Consider the following 13684-nt stretch of genomic DNA (forward strand, 5'->3'; position numbering starts at 1 on the left):
GTATGGACTATGAGCGATACTTACTGTCAGCCTTAGCACAGATCAATGACACTAATAAAATCGTAGCTACAGTTTCTTTTTATTGGTTATTTTAATACTCCGTCTCGAATATTGCAGAAAATTTACATTCTCATTGGAAAATCTGCATCTGCAACTATAAAGCTTGATTATTTTTAACCATTTTAACCCATTTTTATATCCTTTAGTCGTGAGTCACCCGCTGGAATTGAACCGCTTCCATTGAAGAGGCTGGAAATCAGGGAGCTGCGGGTGGCTCGTTACAGGGGCAGAAAATAATCTTTCTTCCGGCGTTACAGCGGCCATCGCGTATAGCGGGCAAATTGCGCAATCTGGGTGAAAGTGGCCGAACCAACGCAAAAGATCGCGGAAACTCGAGCATAAGTTACGTCAAGCGTAAATCGAGCTTTCCACGATCTTTAACGATTTAAAAAACATTCCCATCGAGGATGGCCACTCCCCAAGATTGAAGTAACGAGGATAGCGAGTCCGTTTGTGGACGTTCGAGGAGGGTTTTCAAATTGAGCTCACTTTCATAGGTACCCAGGCACCAGTGGGCACGATTTAATAGCTTTTACATCTTAAAAAATACTTAAATTACTAAAAATCTGATGGGTGTACAACAATGAAACAAATACATGGTTCAGTATAGTTTTTAAAGTCATTTTCAGACACTTTTAATCAGGTTAATCACAGTTGAAAGACTTATTAAAAATACTTATTTTTTGTGTTACATTCATTTTCAGCTGTATTAATAAAACAACATCATGTTACCACTCTTAAATACATCAATGAATGTTTTTTAATGCAAAAAAAAACTGATTACATTCTATTACACTGACAGATTGCACTGGTTCTTGGAAGATATTAGGCCAGAAATTCCTCCCCAAAGGCGTGAGTACGGAAGGGGTACTCACGCGTCTGGCCGGAGGAAATGCCGGTTTTCAGCATGCACAGCGTATGCGCTGAAAACCGGCATTTCCTCTCCTCTAACCCAAGAGTTGAAGAGGCTAGCGCGTGCGCTGTAGGGGGCAGCGCGTGCGTCTTGGATTTCCTCTGTTTTGGGGGATTTGCGCATGTCTAAAGGCCTCCGGTCTTTACGCTTGTAAAAAGCACACGTAAGTATTTATTTTTACAGGTAAGTGGTGTTTTAGTGTAATTTAGAAAAAATTTTCCCACAGGTTTATTATTTTAAAGAATCTACAATAAGGTAAGTTTAGTTTTAGACCCTTTTTATTAAAAAATTATTTTTTTCAAAAAAAAAAATTATTCTTTAAATTATTTTTTAAAACTTATTTATACTTAATTTAATGATTGGGATGTTTTTTAAATTTTTATTTAAAGTTTAAATAGTGTTTTGGGCCCCCGTAGTTTTCATGAGTTTGACAGTTCTTACTCTCAAACTCATGATTGAACCTTCCCCTCCCCTGATTGGTTGTACAGTGCTCACCTGATCCCAGCCGGCACATCGCACTAACTGTGCCGCTGGATCAGGTAAGCACTGCGCGCTGACATCTGAATCGGGCCTGTGACAGGAAATGCAAGCAGGCCCGGGCTTCAGATGTCAGCGCGCAGGGTGAGTGCAGATCGGGGGCTTGCACGCGCAGCAAGCCCCCGACACCAAGTTCTGGGCCATTATGTTTGTGAATATTCAAACATATTTTAGCAGAAACCTGAACTGTAAGCTGTCCAGTGCAATTTCAAGCACAATTTGTGCCCAAAGCAGAAACTCGACCCCGCTGTGTGTAGTTTCAGCTGGGAAAGTCAGCGTTGACCTAGATAGAAAGGCGTAATTCACAAAGAGCACTTAGATATTCTTCATTGCCACAATCAAACTCCAAGGCCTTTTCAAAGCACTCAATAGCTTCACACTTCTCCCCGTCCAGCTGGTGCAGTAACCCAAGAACACCAAAGGCTTTGCTGTCTCTGGGATTCCTGTCACATTGTTTTGTTGCAATCTTTCTCAAGTTATCACGACACAATTCCCAATCTCTCGTGCCACGTTCAAATTTCAGTCCTTCCAGAAAATGGGTGATAGCCTTTGATTCAGATCTATTATTACGCAGTTCAAATAAACCAGCCTGTAAACATATTGCCTGCTTATTATCAGGATGAATATCCTCTAATTTCAGTAGATTGCTGCAGATCTCCTCTGCTTTGAAATATTCTCCATTTAATGAACAGATTCCTGCAAAATCCAGATTTGCATTAATAAAAGTTATTAGGCGGGGCTCAAATGCCTTTTCTAAATGATACTTACATAGTTTGATCAACTCAGCTTTCCGTTGAAAAGCAGGATTGCAAGGGTTTTTGCTGCCTGGATATTTGATCAGTTGAAATAGTTTTTTTCTGTAACACAGACCTATTTGGTGGTGTAAGAAGGTAGAGTTTGGGCTAATTTCTAATGCTTTCTTCAACAGCCCCACAGCTTTTTCCACATCTCCTCTTCTCAAAAATTTTGCTGCATAACGAGTTACATATGGAAGATCAGGGGAATTCTGCAATGCTTGTTCAACTAATTTGAGAGCTTCCTCCTTTTGATTGAACTCCTGTAGTTTTAGAGCCAACAGCACCATGGCTACAGAGTCATCTGGATCAAGCTCCAGCACACGTCGCAACTGCTTCATTGATTAACTGGGTTCACCACTCTCTGGGGTACCAGAAAACCCTTTTAGACGAAACAGAACAGTCGCATAACCGACATTCCATTCAGTGTTATCAGGATCTTCCTCCAGAGCCTTTTTAAAACATTCCGTTGCCTCTTCATAGTATTGAGCAGCAGAACTCAACAGTGACCAACCCTTCTCTCCGTATACTTCAGGTATCAGTGCTGTATACCGAGAGCCATTAGTAAATTGTTTACAGATCATCTCCAGCTTGTCGAGGTAGGACTGGCCCTCTGTCAGTTGTCCCATGTGATAATATACCCAGGCATAGTTTCCATAGGTGATGATGCTTCTTCTTTCAAATTCATGTTCATGATTCTCCCTCAGAATCTTTTCAGCTTCCTTTAAGTTTTGAATTGCCTCTTCACAGTTGCCTTGCAGACAGTTTACAAAAGCGAGATGGTTGTGTGGCATGGCCTGATATTTCACACCAGTCTGTATTGAATCTTGCAATCTTTGCTTCATATCGTCCAAGTCAATGTTTTCTTTCTGTGGGCCCCACGTGAAGTGACATTGAAGCTGATCGAGCTTCTCTTTCAACAAATCCTTCTGTACATTGCCGCAAGAAAACAAAATTCATCAAAATCCATTTGAGACTAGCTGAGTCACGCCCTCCCCTCCATCCAGTTTCTTTAACTAAGGCTTTCTCCCGACTCCTGGACCCTATGGCCATGAAGACTCTGGTCACACAATTTTTTAATTTTTTTATTGTTTTTAATTCATTGATGGGATGTGGGTGTCGCTGGCTAGGCCTGCATTTAGTGCCCATCCCTAATTGCCCTTGAGAAGATGGTGGTGAGCCACCTTCTTGAACCGCTGCAGTCCATATGGTGTAGGTACACCCACAATGCTGTTAGGAAGGGAGTTCCAGGATTTTGGCCCAGCGACAGTGAAGGAACGGCGATACAGGTCCAAGTCAGGATGGTGTGTGGCTTGGAGGGGAACTTGTAGGTGGTGATGTTCCCATGAATCTGCTGCCCTTGTCCTTCTAAGTGGTAGAGGTCGCGGGTTTGGAAGGTGCTGTTGAAGGAGCTTTGGCGAGTTGCTGCAGTGCATCTTGTAGATGGTACACACTGCAGCCACAGTGCGCCGGTGCTGGAGGGAGTGAATGTTGAACGTAGTGGATGGAGTGCCAATCAAGCGGGCTGCTTTATCCTGAATGGTGTCGAGCTTCTTGAGTGTTGTTGGAGCTGCACTCATCCAGGCAAGTGGAGAGTATTCCATCATACTCCTGACTTGTGCCTTGTAGAGGTTGGAAAGGCTTTGGGGAGTCAGGAGGTGAGACACTCGCCGCAGAATTCCCAGCCTCTGGCCTGCTCTTGCAGCCACAGTATTTATATGGCTGGTCCAGTTCAGTTTCTGATCAATGGTAACCCCCAGGATGTTGATAGTGGGGGATTCAGCGATGGTAATGCCATTGAATGTCAAGGGGAGATGGTTAGAGTCTCGCTTGTTGGAGATGGTCATTGCCTGGCACTTGTATGGTGCGAATGTTACTTGCCACTTGTCAGCCCAAGTCTGAATGTTGTCCAGGTCTTGCTGCATATGGACATGGACTGCATCAGTATCTGACAAGTCTCGAATGGTGACCTCTGCAAAAACCATTGCAAAAGCAAAGAGTATGACTGCAAAATTTAAGCTTACACTCGTCTCCTTCATGCTGGCTGATGCACTAGCTCCTGGCCATTTAGTCTTCTCACCCAATGCACAGCAACACCTCAACCACCCGCACTCCCAATGATATGAACAGTCTGCCTCTTGGTTCGCCCATTACTCCTCCTTCTCACTCTTGTATTCCATTCGAAAATGGGAGTCTCCTCACTAAAAAGGTCAGTGCTAATTCTAAAATGCTCCCCCTCTCATATTGGCAGTCCAAGTAACAATCTACTAAACAGGATCGCCAACCTCGTCCTCCACAGGGATTCTGCTGGCTGTGAGCCAGATGATTCCCCACTCCAACATGCAGAAGGAGAGCCTTGTTGAATCCGTGAATCTTAAGGTATGGTGTTCTTCAATAAATAGACGGAGACTGCAGATCAACAATCAACAGGTGTTTACTGGATGAGGGTAGTCTAAAAACTAACAGTACAGATGCCTGCTCAAAGCTTATATACAGGCGTGGTCACTGCCGGTACTACAGTATACAGGAGCTGTAAAAGTAGTTCTCTCTTAAAGGTACATACGCTACAATTCCTCCCCTTTTAGATTAACAGTACCATAACATTCAAATAACAGTTAACACTTTAACATGCACATTTAACTGAAATTGTCCATTTATAGATTCAGTCTTTGGGGTGGCTTCCTGATCCTTTCTGGATAGCGCCTTTCCTGGGTGTCTTGTTCTTGGTGCGGAGGCGATTCTGGCCCCCTGTCATTGGTTAGTTCATCAGTTTCCGCTGCTACTGTTTCTGGGATAGATGCTACCGGTATGTCGGGTTCATCCCCAGGTACGCGAGACATGGGGTTGACTCGTTCCTGTGACGCTAGGATCTGGTCGACATGGCGTCTCACAATGTTCTCCCCGACATCCACTGTGTACATTAGTGGCCCCTGCCGTGTGCATATCGTTCCGGGTTGCCATTTCTCTGTTCGGTAGTCGCGGGCCAAGACAGGTTGTCCTACATTGAAGCTCCTTGTCGGCTTCTCATTGATGTGCTGGAATTGCTTATCCTCAACATTTCTTCGCACATTTGGTCTGAGCAAATCCAGACGAGATCTCAACCTTCGGTTAAAGAACATCATGGCCGGGGTCTGGTTGGTAACTGCATGTGTCGCATTTCTGTAGGCTAACAGGAAATTGTCCACCTTATGCTGTAGTGGAATGTCATCATCGCACATGGCCCTTACTGCCTTTTTAAAGGTTTGTACGAACCTCTCAGCCAATCCATTTGTGGCTGGATGATACGGGGCGGATGTGTAATGCCTTACCCCAATCCTTCTCATAAATTTCCGAAACTCTTCGGACACAAACTGTGGTCCGTTATCAGAGCAAATCTGCTCTCGCAAGCCGTTCCTGGCAAATATTGTCCGTAGGACTGCAATCGTTTTCTCCGTAGTGGTGGAGGACATTTTGATTACCTCAGGCCATTTCGAGTGCGCATCCACTGCTATTAAGAACATTGAGTCCATGAATGGACCAGCAAAATCAATATGCACCCGTTGCCATGGAGAGGAGTGCCACTCCCATGGGTGTAGGGGGGCATGTGGTGGGGCATTTTGGACCTTCTGGCATCCTGAGCAGCTCTTTGTTAGGTCCTTGATTTGTTGATCAATCCCCGGCCACCACACATAAGCCCGAGCAAGGCTTTTCATTTTCACCCCTCCCAGATGGCCTTCGTGAAGCTCATTGAGCACTCTCTCCCTTAACTTGAGTGGAATTACCACTCGGGATCCACACATCACTGTCCCCTGGCATACTGACAGCTGTTCTCTTCTGGATGAGAATGCTGGCAACAGTGAGTCGCCATGTGTTGGCCATCCCTTCACCGTCAAATCATATACCCGAGACAGTGTCGGATCATTTCGGGTCTCCTTCTCTATATCCGCGTTAGTTACTGGCAAGCGTTCAATTATCGACGAATAAAATAGTTGGATAGGGTCCACTGCTGGTTTCCATGCTGTTTCGTGCCCTTATACTCGATTTCATATTGGTGCGCCCCTAGAAAAAGGGACCATCTTTGTGGCCGTTGTGCAGTCATCACCGGAACGCCCTTCTTTGGATTAAAGATGGAGACAAGTGGTTGGTGGTCAGTCAGCAAGGTAAACTTCTGCCCATGCAGATAGTGGTTGAATTTTTTTACTCCCCATACTAGGCTGAGGGCCTCCCTGTCAACCTGGGTGCAGTTGTGCTCGGCTGAGGTTAGTGACCGAGACGCAAAGGCTACTGGCCTCTCCAACCCGTCTGGGAATTTGTGCGACAGCACCGCTCCAATACCATAGGGCGATGCATCACACCTCTTTTGATGTGATCAATTCTTTGCACTTCTGGAAAGCTCGTTTACATTCGTCATTCCACTTCCATGGTACCCCGTTTGCAGTAGGGTGTTCAGTGGGTGTAATACTGTAGACAAATTTGGTAAGATCTTATGGTAGTAGTTCACCAGCCTGAGGAACGACCTCAGTTGTGACACATTTTCCAGTGCTGGAGCCTTGACTACTGCCTCAGTCTTTTCAGGGGACTTATGTAACCCCTCTTCTTCAATAACGTGGCCACAATACAAGATCTGTTTCTGGAAAAATTCGCACTTGTGGTGATTAGCTCGTAGCCCATATTCCTTCAGTCTAGTGAGCACCTTTTCCAGGTTGGCGAGGTGATGACTGTCATTTTCGCCCGTGAGCAGGATGTCGTCCAAATAACACTGGGTCCCTGGAATCCCTTGCAGGACTTGATCCATTGCCCTTTGCCAAATAGCCGGAGCCGATGCTACCCCGAACACCAGCCGGTTGTATTGGTAGAGACCTTTATGAGTGTTGATCGTGAGGTATTGTTTCGAGGCTTCTACCTCCATTTGCAGGTACGCCTGGGCAGATCAATCTTAGTGAAGCGTTTTCCTCCAGATAGCGAGGCGAAAATATCTTCAATCCGTGGAAGCGGATATTGTACCGTGTGAAGGACTGGGTTCACTGTCACCTTAAAATCCCCACAGATGCGGACCTTCTTTGGTTCCCCAGGTGTATTACTCAGCGACCTCTTCATTACAGGAATGATGGGTGTAGCCCACTCGCTCCAGTCCACTTTGGACAGTACTCCTGAACGTTCCAAACCTTCCAGCTCTGCTTCGACGGCTAGTCGGATCGCATAAGGCACCGGTCTGGCCTTAAAAAACTTAGGGCTTGCATTTTCCTCCATTTTAATCGTCGCTGTTATGCCTTTTAGTGTTCCGAGTCCCTCCTGGAACACCTCTTGTGTGTCAGTTAGCATTTTTGACAGTCGTCCAGGTGTGACGTCGTCATCCTTTCTGGCCTCAACCTTCAGTGCCTGTATGGAATGCCAATCTAATTGTATCTTCCGGATCCATTCACGTCCTAGTCGTGGTGGTCCTCCATCTGGCAATACATATAGGTCCATTTTTGGTATTTCCTGGCCTTTGTATATCACATTCACCCTTATTTTTCCTTTGGGGTAGACTTTTTGCCCCGTGTACGTCTTCAAGACAATCTCTGTAGCTTTCAAGGGTATATGTGAGAATAGCCGCTTGTAGTCCCTTCGGTTAATGACTGTTAGGGCTGATCCTGTGTCCAATTCCATTTTCACTTGGACTCCGTCTATCTTGAGCGTGACCCAGATAGTCTGGTGATCCTCCATTTTGATTGCATTATGTAGTGTCAGACAACCCAGCTCCTTGCTTCCGGAGTCTGTATCACTTTTCTGTTCGTCTGAACTACTGTCCATCACCTTATGTACCTTTTTGTACTTCTCCTGTGGAGATTTCTTGCTGCTGGTTTTCTTCCCTGACCTGCAGACTCTTGCTATGTGTCCTGCTTTTCCACACTGTCTGCACACTTGGTCCTTGAACCAACAATCCTTGTGGTCGTGTGTTGTTCTGCCGCAGCGATAACACTTCCCTGCTCCATATGACATTTCATTGGTGCCATATTCTTGCGGTCTCCGTTGTATCTCTGCAGTGCCCCATGCGGCTGCTTCGTGTGATACTGCCATGCTGAAAGCCTTGATAAGCGTAAGATCCTTTTCTGATAGAAGCCGTTTCTGGGTTCCTTCACTTTGAAGCCCACACACAAACTTGTCCCTTAACGTATCTGCTAGTCCCATTCCAAACTGGCAGTGTTTCGATAGCTTGCGCAGTTGTGTTAAATACTCAGCATTTCTTTCATCTTTCTGCTGGTTCCTTTTGTGGAACTTTAATCTTTCTGTTATCAGCAGCGGTGTGGGGTTTAAGTGGTCCTGTAGGATTTCCACTATGCTTTCGAAATCCTTATCCACTGGCTTCTCTGGGGTTATTAGGTTTCGCAGTAAGCCATATGTTTTTGCACCCATGGAATTCAACAAAACCAGTGCTTTCCTGGCATCTGGCACTTCATTCTCCTTGCAGTACACCTCAATGCGTTCCACATATGTCGCCCAATCTTCGACTTCATTGTCGAACGCTGTGACACTGCCACTCTTCGGCGTCCCTGGGTGTGGTTAGACTGGCTAAAATGGCATCTCCCGTGCTCTCCCTTCTTCTCCGCTTGCTCAAAATGGCATCTCCCGCGCTTTTCTTTCTTCCTGCGCTCGCCCTTCTTCTCCGCTGCGGCTTCAAAAATGGCGTCTCCCGTGCTCTCCCTTCTTCTCCGCGGCTCAATGGCGTCTCCCGTGCTTCCTTTCTTTCCCCGCGGACGCTGCTCAGCCCTTGAGCACTGGCTGCGCTCTGCGCGTTCTCCTGTGCGCCTCCCTCGTTGCCGTCGCTCAGTCCTAAACCCCGGCAGTGCTTTACCCTCTCTCTCTTTTTTGTTTTCCGTCGACGCCGCTCGGTCTTCAACCCCCGGCTGCGCCCTGTGCGCTTTATCCTCTCTCTTACCCCGTCGACGCTGCTCGGCCTTTTCTGTGCCGTCGGTCGGCTCCAGCCGCCGCTGTCCGGGAAGGGTCTGCACTGTACCTGTTGCCAGTCTGTTGCTGGATCGTCGTGGCTGGAGAACCAATCCCAGCTCTCAACAGCCTCCCCTGCGATGTTCACTCTCTGCCGGATGACTGGGCGGTTGCTCATGGTCGACGCCCGTGCTTCTGGCCTCGACTTTCTTCCACTGTCCTCCCGGAGCGAATCCTTGGGAGGAAATGCAGAGTTGCAGGTAGATTCGAATCGACCTCGTCGCCACTGTTGAATCCGTGAATCTTAAGGTATGGTGTTCTTCAATAAATAGACGGAGACTGCAGATCAACAATCAACAGGTGTTTACTGGATGAGGGTAGTCTAAAAACTAACAGTACAGATGCCTGCTCAAAGCTTATATACAGGTGTGGTCACTGCCGGTACTACAGTATACAGGAGCTTTAAAAGTAGTTCTCTCTTAAAGGTATATACACTACAAACATATCCTTAAAGCAGAAAAGAAGACCCATCACAAAGGTATTCTCAGCATTCTGAAAGACCATGGGCCAGAAATTCGGGTCCCCATGGGTGAGTACGCGCTGTGTGCTCATGCATAGGGCCAACGAAAGTGCCGGTTTCATACATGCACTGCGCATGCGCTGGAAACCGGAACTTCCGTTCCCTTGATGGAAGGGGTTCACAGGTCAAACGCGTGCGCCGGAGAGGCAGCGCGTATGCCTGGAACTTCCATTTTTTTTACAGGTTTCTCCGGGAGGGTAAGTCTCCAGCAGCTGCGCGTTTAAAAAGCAAGTGCAAGGCCTGCTTTTAACAAGGTAAGTGGTGAATTAAGTACAATTAAAACATTTTTTTCACAGTTTTATTATTTTTAAATACTTTAAAGCAAGGTAAGTTTATTTTTAGCCCCGTTAAAAACAGTAATTAATTTTTTCAAAAATTTAAATTATTGTTTCAAATAGTTACTTCATGTAATTTATAGTTATTTTTAAAATGTGATGTATTTTTAAAAATGTATTTGAAGTTTTAGTTCGGTATTGGGGCTGATCTCTATTCATAGATTTGACAGGTCTTCCTGTCAAATTTATGAATGGAGATTCCCTGCTACGATTGGCTCTCCATGGCCCGCATGATCCCAGGGGACGTTTCAAACTAACTGCACCCCTGGGATATGCAAACACTGCGTGCCGGCAGCTGGAGGATGCCCAGGATCAGAATCCCATGCGGGCCCACAACACAATGGCAGGCGTGCTAGGTAAGTGCAGGTCGGGGGCTTTCACCCACGGGAAGCCTCCGACCCCAATTTCTGGGCCCATGTTTCATGAACCGACTCTTACCCTGCTGGAAACCTTCCACTGTGCCAACCTCCAGGTGAGGTGTTAAACCAAGGCAGCATCTGCCTGTTCCAGTGGTTCAGGTGGACGTTAAAGATTCTGTCGCACTATTTGAAGAAAAGCAGGGAGTTGTACTTTCCAACATTCTTCCCTCAAGCAACACCACCAAAAACAGATCCTCTGAGAATTCTGCATTCCTCTAACTCTGGCTCCTGTCCATCTCCCACCTCATCCACCAATAGCGGCCGTGCCATCAGCCCAGACAGGCCTGAAACTCTGGAATTCCCTCGCTAAAACTCTCCACCTCAATCTCCTCTTTTAAGACTCTCCTTAATACCTACCTCTTTGACTAAGCTTTTTGTCACCCCTCTAAGTATCTCTTACTTTGTCTTGGTGTCAATTGTTGTCTGATTACTGTAATGATCAATAACATGTCATTCTATAGTGGACACTAGGTGGAGCCGTAGAGCGGTGTAGAGCTGTATATAGCTGTATGTATAAGACTACACTACCCAGCTGTAGGTATATTAAGACTACATTACCCATGAGGCACTAGGCTACCCACAAGGCAGCAGTCAAGATGGAAGCCTCTACAGATACTGTACCTAGTACACATGTGCACAATATAAGTGTCTAGCAAAAGCTAGCTTTGTTCATAATAAGAATGTCTATTTATTAATAAACATAAGATGGTACCAGGATACCAAGAGTTGTAAATATCTGCTAAAAAATTGTGAAAAGCGACATGGAGAATTTGAAGCCACCAGAGCGTTTGAAACTCACAGGAAAAATCGACTACAATTGGCAGACTTTTAAACAACAATTCGAACTCTACATTGCAGCCATCGGATTCGGTACAAAGCCAGACGCAAGAAAAATAGCGTTGCTGCTTACGGTTGCAGGCCCACAGGCGATAGAGGTATTTAATACATTTGTATTTAATCCAGAGGAGAACAGAGAAAAATTAGAAGATGTGCTAAAAAAATTTGATGCACATTGCTCTCCCAAAAAGAATGAGACCTATGAAAGATACATCTTCTGTTCTCGGACACAGCAGCAAAATGAGACTTTTGATAGCTTTATAACTGATCTGAAACTGAAAGCACAGACATGTAATTTCTCTGAGCTGAAATCATCCATGATTCATGACCAGATTGTGTTTGGTATTCATGATAAAAAAGTCAGGGAATGTCTGTTGAGAGAAACCGAACTAAATTTGGAAAATGCAGTGAAAATATGCCAAGCCAGCGGGCTAGCTCGAAAGCACGCGAAGACTTTCAGTGAAATCAATAATGATGCGATTGTAATGAGTGATAATGCTGCTGTCGGTGCTGTGTCCTACAAGGGGAAGAAACATGGGCAGAACAGAAATGAAAAGCAATCGGAGGATGACATTTTAAATTGTAAATGCTGTGGTTACAAACATCAGTTAAGACAATGCCCAGCGTTTGGAAAAATGTGCACAAAGTGTAATGGAAAGAATCACTTTGCCAAACAATGCTATTCAAAAGTAAAAACTAAGAAAGGGCAACGAGTTAATGTAATTGAGGACACTGATTTAAGTGAGACATTTTTTGTAGGAATGGTGTCATGTGACAATATCAAAAAGGATACAGAAAATGTGCAGCCCTCAGAAATGGACAATGCTGAACATAAAGTTAATGCAGTAAAAGAGGACAAATGGATGATCCCACTGCAGGTAAATGAAACATTAGTTACCTTGAAACTAGACACGGGGCAAAAGCAAACTTAATCAGTATGAGTGACATTAACAATATGAAAGAAAAGCCCAAAATACAGAAAAAGTCAGTACTGCTGAAGGACTATAATGGACAGAAAATAGATAGCTTAGGTGTATGCAGACTTGAAGTGTTTGTCCCAGAAATATTGCTGCCAGCACAGTAACATTGTGCACTGTCACAGAACTCCACAGAGCCTATTATAAACAGAGGCCAGCTTAACAGCAGTAAAAGACCACTTGGCCCAAATGCCCCAAGGTGATAGGTTGATCTGAGCGCTGCCTGGTCACCATATCTCTCAGTCACCTCCAGTTTTCTTCTGAACCCACTTATATTATTTGCTTCAATGGCATTTCCCTAATAACTTGCTCCATATTTCTCTTAACATTTAGAAGGCTGAATCCAGTTAATTTTCTGGATGAATGGCTGAAGCAGAGGCAACCTTGAGGACGTCAGTGCCTGGAATGGCTCCTAGTTTCTTAGATGCGTCCCTGGTGAAGTCAGAGCCGGAAGAGCAAGACTGTTGGACACTGAGGGCAGGAAGCCCCACAGAGGGTGGTGTAGGCTGTCTAGGGCGAGATGGCAGAGATACTCACTGCTACCTCCACACAGTGCTGGAAGAGGTTCAATTACCTCCTATGCTAAGGCAAGACAAGGCACTCATACAATACACATCATCTATCACTCATAGAACCTTCACTCACATCTGTCCCTCTCATTCTCTTTCTCAGAATCTGGGTGTCAGAGGAACTCACTTCTGAAAAGGGCAACCTCTAAACACTCAAGCATCTAATTCCTCAAATCTACTCTCCCAACTCATATTGCCTACCACAAGGGCTACAATTAGTCTACAAGGTAATTTCAGTTGAAGGAACAATGTACCTCCTTATCTCTAAAAGGATATTTACTAGTCCTAGCCCCTTTGGGGCTATCCCGGATCAGGCGTATTTCTCAAGATGTTCACTTTCAACTAAAGTTTGAGGTAGCCGAACCTAAATACACTTAACTGGGTCTAAAGGTCTGGTCTATCTCTCCCTAAAGGAAAGGAGCAACCTGAGAATGTTACCATCCTCCAGATAGCACTTTTAATAAGTTTAGCCAGACTGTAACATCCCAGATATTATGAGGGTCCGGAGATCTCCCTTCAGAAATGTACCTCTTCACCAAAGAGTATACAGAGATTGGGTTCGTGAGTTATTGATACAGAAGACTTATGTGAAACAATTTTTAAAAAAAGAGAGATTTATTAAAAGAACCGACATGCAATTTACAGTTGGTGAATCAGTCAATCGCAACATTAACAGTTCTAAAAAGTGAAAAAATACGATCTTATTTTGAACAGAGAACCTTACTTTTAAATCTTAACTTCGCTACAGTATTACAGT

The 13684-nt window shown here is 45.0% G+C and overlaps 2 pseudogenes; both read right to left on the reverse strand.

Moving 5' to 3' along the window:
* Positions 1-1666: 1666 nt before the first annotated feature.
* On the reverse strand, positions 1667-3556 carry LOC147113618 (interferon-induced protein with tetratricopeptide repeats 5 pseudogene; annotated as a pseudogene).
* LOC147113619 (antiviral innate immune response effector IFIT1 pseudogene) overlaps positions 2649-13684 on the reverse strand; it is a 40899-nt pseudogene continuing 29863 nt past the window's right edge.

Source organism: Somniosus microcephalus, chromosome 8 (assembly GCF_052327205.1).
Source record: "Somniosus microcephalus isolate GS21.2 chromosome 8, FLI_Smic_1.0, whole genome shotgun sequence".
Lineage (NCBI taxonomy): Eukaryota > Metazoa > Chordata > Chondrichthyes > Squaliformes > Somniosidae > Somniosus > Somniosus microcephalus.